This window comes from Peromyscus maniculatus, chromosome 1, assembly GCF_049852395.1.
Source record: "Peromyscus maniculatus bairdii isolate BWxNUB_F1_BW_parent chromosome 1, HU_Pman_BW_mat_3.1, whole genome shotgun sequence".
Classification (NCBI taxonomy): Eukaryota; Metazoa; Chordata; class Mammalia; order Rodentia; family Cricetidae; genus Peromyscus; species Peromyscus maniculatus.
In genome coordinates this window covers 151,005,938-151,012,743 of record NC_134852.1, presented here as the reverse complement: position 1 = coordinate 151,012,743, position 6,806 = coordinate 151,005,938, and positions in this window count along the sequence as shown.

Below are 6,806 nucleotides of genomic sequence, written 5' to 3'. Positions count from 1 at the left end.
ATTCAGCTCTGAGATTATATATACAGGTAGCATTATACAGACCAAACAGTTTATATTTATGAATATTTATGAATATACATATACTTATAGGAATGCAATAACAATTATTAAATAAAAAGGGGTCATGAATTTGGAGAAGAATGAGTGAGGGACATATGGAATGGTTTTGGGGGAGAAAGGGTGGGCAGAAATATTATAATCAAAGTATAATCTCAAAAATGTAAAGATAAAAATGTTATTCAAAGTTTTATGTTTCACCAGGTCATAAAAGAAAATCTAAATAAAACCAATTCAATTACAATTTTTAATTGAAAAATTTTTTTTTTCATACAGTGTATTCTGATCATGGTTTCCCCTTCACAAACTCCTCCCAGGTCCTCCCTACTCACCTAATTCCGTGTCCTTTCTTCCTCTCTGTCTTTAGAAGACAAATAAGCATAAAAGCAAACAAAATAACAAACCAACCAACTGAAAATGAACAAATGAAAGAAACAAACACACATAACCAAAAATCCATAAAAACACAAGATCAGACGCAAGACAAAAACGACCAAACAAAGAAATATGAGAGAAAAAGTCTACTAAAATACTTTTTTTAATCAAAATTTTTGTATTGATTCTTTGGGAATTTCACATCATGCACCCCAATCCTACTCATTTCCTAGTCCTTCCATGTCTTCCCTCCACCCTTGTAAACTCCCCCACAAAATTAAAATAAAAAACCCAGAAAACAAACAAACAAATACCTAGCTGACCCCTCTTGGTAATAACCTGCTCTTTTCTCTTTTCTTTTTTCTTTTTCCAGACAGGGTTTCTCCATGTAGCTTTGGTGCCTGTCCTATATCTTACTCTGTAGACCAGATCTTGCTCTGTAGACCAGGCTAGCCTCAAACTCACAGAGATCCGCCTGCTTCTGCCTCCCTTGTGCTGGGATTAAAGGTGTGTGCCACCACTGCCTGGCCTCTTTTTTAAAGATTGTCACTTTAAATTTATTACATAATGATTGGAATGGTATGACATCATCATTGTAAATATATGTCATCATTATTAGATGGGAATTATTTTTTCTTTTTCTTTTTTTTAACAATGTAATGATAATTTATTGCATTTATTTATTCATTCATTTATTTGTGTTTATGTACCTTTATGTCACAGTGCATGAGGAGGTCAGAGGATATTTTGCAGTAATCTGTTCTCTCCTTGTAAGGTGTGGGACGTGGGGATCAATTTCAGGTTGTCAGCTTTGGTAGCAAGCGTTGTTTCCCACTGACATACCTTGACAACTTCAAAGCCATATTCTTTGCCTAGTCATTTCATGTATATATATGTATATATATATGGACTGACATATGGTGATAGGAGTGGGAATTTGACAGTTTACATTAAAATATACCATGAGATTATATAGATAATACAATCATCAGAAATGAAAGAGTCTATGTGGAAATGCAGACATTAAACAGGTTATCATTTTATGCTTCAAAACCCAAGACAACTTGTCTTTCTTCCTATGACAAGTGTCTGACTCTTTGCTTTTACAATTCATTATATTTTACTTCTTAATATATTTATTGTTATTTTTATTTTCTTGTTCCATAAATGCCAGGCTCCTTATCAATCTAATTTTCACCCCAAATTTTCTTCAGACTTCTTTTATTTATGCATTTACTCAAAAATGATTGGCAGACATAATCCATTTATTGAACCATTTTTACCAAAACTATTTTTGTGTGTGTTTTGTATGTGTGCATTTCTGGAGGCCAGAGGCTGACATCAATTAGATGTCTATTTCTGTCTCCCTCACTATGTTTTTTAAGAGAGATGTGTCACTGAATTTGAAACTTAGTGATTTGGCTACAATGGCTAGACTGGGCCTGCTGATCTACCAACTCAGCACTAGGGTTCCAGGCAAGGTAAGAACATAGCTCTCCAAATCCCGGGGACATTTATTCATATAAAGAGTTTAGAAATAATGGCTGAGAAATACTGAGCATTATTAGTTTTGGAAATTCTGGGTCATAGCAACCTCGTACTCATTTTTGTTTCTTGATTCCTACAATTCATACCATGGGTTCTGATCTGACAGGATACCTGATAGCTAAGTGCCACCACCAATTCTTAATCAAAACTGAAAATGCAGCATCCCCTATTGGTACTAAGCTATGGTAGGATAGCAATTCTAGGGAACAATTAACAGTGCACCAGACCCACAGGAGTACAAAGAATGAAGGCTCAAGTCTAAAGAGGTTTTCTTAACTTGCACTCATCCTTTGGGGCTACATGAAGTAAGCTCTCTTGGGAAGGCTGACCCTGATACTCCAATGTGCAGAGCTAAATTTGCCAGCACACAGCCTCCACAGCTACAGAATCTTATGCTTGCTCTAGTGCCGTCATCTCTGATTACCTAGTCTGTTTAGCGAGCAAACCTGAATTTTCATTTTTCACAGAGCCCTGTGGTTCCAATGCAGTTAATTCCATTTGGTGTCTGAACATTCTGAGAGTCTGTCTCCTCCATAGTATTACTATGTTTAAGGTTTACGTATGTAACTCACTGTCTGCTGCTTCCTTCATGCTTACAAAGTAAATTCAAAAAGAGAAATGGGATTTATAATTTCACCATTTTCCATATTGCTTAATTGAGGTACTAAGTTAACACAACTCTGATGCAGAGATGGCTCAGTGGGTAAATACTTACCGTGCAAGCATGCAGGCCTGAGAGTGGATCCCCTTAGCACTCACATAAAAAGTCATTAACATGCTAAGAAATTTTCTAGTCGTTCATTTTACATATCAACTACAGATCCTCCTCTCCTCTCTCCTCCCATCCCCCAGCCTTCCCCCCCAACCCATCCCCCATTCCCACCCCCTCCAAGGCAAGGTCTCCCATGGGAAGTCAACAGAGCCTGACATTCACTTGAGGCCGGTCCAAGGCCCTCCCCTCTGCACCAAGGCTGCACAGTGTCCCACCGTAGGCACTGGGCTCCAAAAACCTGCTCATGCACCAGGGATGGATCCTGATCCCACGGCCTGGGGGCCCCCTAAACAGTTCAAGCTAAACAACTGTCTCGCCAATCCATAGGGCCTAGTCCAGTATCATGGGGGCTCCTCAGATATTGGTCCACAGTTCATGGGTTTCCACTAGTTTGGCTGGCCGTCTCTGTATATTTTCCCATCATGATCTCAATGTCCCTTGCTCATAGAATCCCTCCTCTCTCTCATCAACTGGATTCCTGGAGCTTGGCCTGGCGCTCAGCTATGGATCTCTATATCTGCTTCTTTCAGTCATTGGATGAAGGCTCTATGATGACAACTAGGGTGTTTACTAATCTGGTTACTGGAGTAAACCAGTCCAGGCACCCTCTTGACTATTGCTAGTAGTCTAAGGTGGGGTCATCCTTATGGATTCCTGGGAACTTCCCTAGCACTCTGTTTCTCCCTATTCCCATGATGTCTTCATTTATCATGGTATCTCTTTCCTTGCTCTCCCATTCTGTCCCTGTTCCAGCTCAAACCTCCCGTTCCCTTATGTTCTCATCCCCCATCCCTTGCACTTCATTACCCCAGCCCCCACAACTCACCCCCAGTTTGCTCATGTAGATCTCATCTATTTCTCCTTCGCTGGGTGATCTATGTGTCCCTCTAAGGGTCCTCCTTGTTAGCTAGCTTCTCTGGAGCTGTGGGTTGCTCTGGTTATCCTTTGCTTTATATCTAGTATCCACTTATGAGTGAGTACATACCATGTTTGTCCTTCTGAGTCTGGGTTCCCTCACTCAAGATGATATTTTCTAGTTCCATCCATTTGCCTGTGAATTTCATGATTTCATTTTTTTTATTGCTTAGTAGTACTCCATTGTGTATATGTACCACATTTTCTTTATCCATTCTTCAGTTGAGGGGCATCTAGGTTGTTTCCAGGTTCTGGCTATTACGAATAATGCTGCTATGAACATTGTTGAGTATGTGTCCTTGTGGTAAGATTGAGCATTCCTTGAGTATGTGCCCAAGAGTGGTATAGCTGAGTCTTGAGGTAGATTGATTCTCAATTTTCTGAGAAACCGCCATCCTGATTTCCAAAGCAGCATTCCCGCACACCCACCACAGCTGTCTGGGCTCAGTGATGTTGTGTGTGTGCTGCTTCCCCTCTCCTTCTTTCCTGCCTTTCCCTCGACATACTTGTTCGTAGCAGTGGCATGGGAGGCCACCCTTTTGCCCAAACAGCTTTGCTTGCAAATGTTCATTGTAATGAGTTGTTGGTCAGGTTCAAGGCCTCTGGATTCTGCTACCCCAGCAATACTGGCCCCTCACTGAGATTCCTCTCTGCTATCCTGCCGTTGCCCCAAGTCATGGCGATCCTGTAGTTATGGTTCCACCAGCTCTCGGGTGCCCAGGCCACCGCCATGTGGTAGCTGGTGAGGGGCAGGACCAGTTCTCCCGAGTTCTGTGGCTGGCAAGGTGTGGGTCCATCTCTCCCTTGTCCAGGCCACCAGGGCCAGCTCTCCCACGCCCACACTGTATCAGTGCCAACTTGTGGTGGTTGGTGAGGGGCGGGGCCAGCTTTGTACCATCCTCAGACATTAACATGGCTTCAGGAGGCAGCCCAGACCACAGGCATCGGCACAGCTTTTGGTGGTACTACATGGCAGGGACACCAACATGAACCCTGACTGCTGTAGGACCATGGACCCAGTCATGGCCCTTGGATTAGAATAGGGTCCTTGTCCTTGGTATGAGGAAATACTTTACCCAAAAACACAACTTTGTGTATAACTATATGTAAGCCTTTGTATGGCTATTTGGGGTCCAGTTCGTCAGAGGCTGGACCTTCCTGCTGCCACACAAGCCTTAAAATTTCATTTTGGAGTGACCTCTTTCCTCGACCGAACCACACAACACAGAACACCTCACACCTGAGTACAGTGACCCAAGTTCCAAAAGATAAATAAGGTAAGTGTTCACTTATTCGTGGGTGTTGGCTGTTAAGTCTTTGATAAGGAAGCTGCAATCCATACAACCCCAGAAATCACACAGAGTAAGGGCCTGTGTGGCCCTGGTAAGATTTGTGTGGTTCAGGGGGGTTCTCAACTACTGTTGCTCACCTGCTTCATTTTGATGCTGTCCTTCTGTGACTCCAGTCTGAGCTCACAATTTATCTGTGAGGTCCCATTGATATTGTTGCTATCCTGTAGCTACACCTTCGTAACAATGTCATGAAAGTCAGACATGTTCGTTAGTGTCCTAAACTTCTTACTGACCATGTTGTCCAATGGTTTCCTCACCACTAGCATCCTGCACATCTGCTCAGCTGAGGGCAAGAAGTGTGCTTTCTCTAGCTGCTCTGCCCACCTGGTGGTGATCACCCTGCTTTGCTCCATAGTATCCTACACCTGTATTCATCCCACAGTGGGATCTACTGGTTCCTGGACAAGGCCATAATCATTTTGTATACCACCATGACCCCATATCTCAGTCTTCTCATTTACAGCCTGAGAAGTGAGGAATTCAAAACATCTCTCATAAAACTATATTCCCCTTATAGACTGTAAGATTAGAGAGGAACACTGGAATCATTTATGCATTCCCTGACTATAGATTGGATAGGCTAAGACATCACCTTGGACCACATGTCCAAGTCTATGTATAAAGAAAACCTCAGTTTCTACTGGATTTGTCTCTTTTAAAATAATTAACTCATGCATTTTCACATATCTAACACATTTAAGTGTATTTAACTATAAGTACAGTGCTCTTAACCATTAAGCTACTTCAGTGACTCATTGACTCAGACCTCACTGCTAATTAGGAACGGACTGTAAGTTCTTTGGGGAGACATAATTCAACTACTTGAACTTCGGTCCCCACAGCTGCTAGTTGTGTTGTCACGGGGATGAGGAACCTCTGCTCTCAGCCCATGCTTCCTGTAGACTCTCACGGCCCTAGCTTGATTCTTTACATCTTTCCTATTAGCACTTCATAACATTCTTGAAGCATAGTTTGTATTCCAGCTTGAAGGAAGGATTTCCATTATAGAAGAATAAGAGGCTGAGCTTGACAACCGCTGATGCCTACTGAACCTCTCCTGATCCAACACACAGAGACCAGAGACAGACACCAGCACTGCTTACAAACTGTATGGCTGTGGCAGGCTTCTTGCTAACTGTTCTTATAGTTTAAATTAATCAATTTTTATAAATATATACCTTGTCACATGGCTCGTGGCTTACCGGCATCTTCACGTGCTCCTTGTCATGTGAAGTGTCTCCTTCTGCCTTCCTGTTCTTTCTTTTCTCCTCTCTGTTAGTCCTGCCTATACTTCCTGCCTAGCCATGGGCTAATCAGTGTTTTATTTATTGACCAATCAGAGTAATTTGACATATAGACCATCTCACAGCAGTAGCCCTTTCCTAGACACAGTGCCATATCAATGGTTTGCTTAGTCACAGTTTTGACTTAGATCCCAGTGCCAGGTTTGTTTTGTGTGACCTGACATTTCCTGGAGGGTCATTGCTTTATGTTGCATATGTTGTAGGTAATGTTAACATGACATAAGGCATGTCTCATGATAAGAATTCCCAAATAATGTATCTATGAGATGTGTTTGTGACCATTTGTATACTTGTGATGGGGGAATTATCAGTTGTAGCTTAAATCACAGGCATGAAATTAATAATAGAAGAAAGGGCACAAAACATGACTTAAAGATGAAGCAAAGAGTGTCAAAGAAATCCACAGGCAAATTAGACCCGGGCCAGTGGTTCACAGATGTTACTATTTGTTGTCACCATAACTGAATCCAGAATCACCTAGGA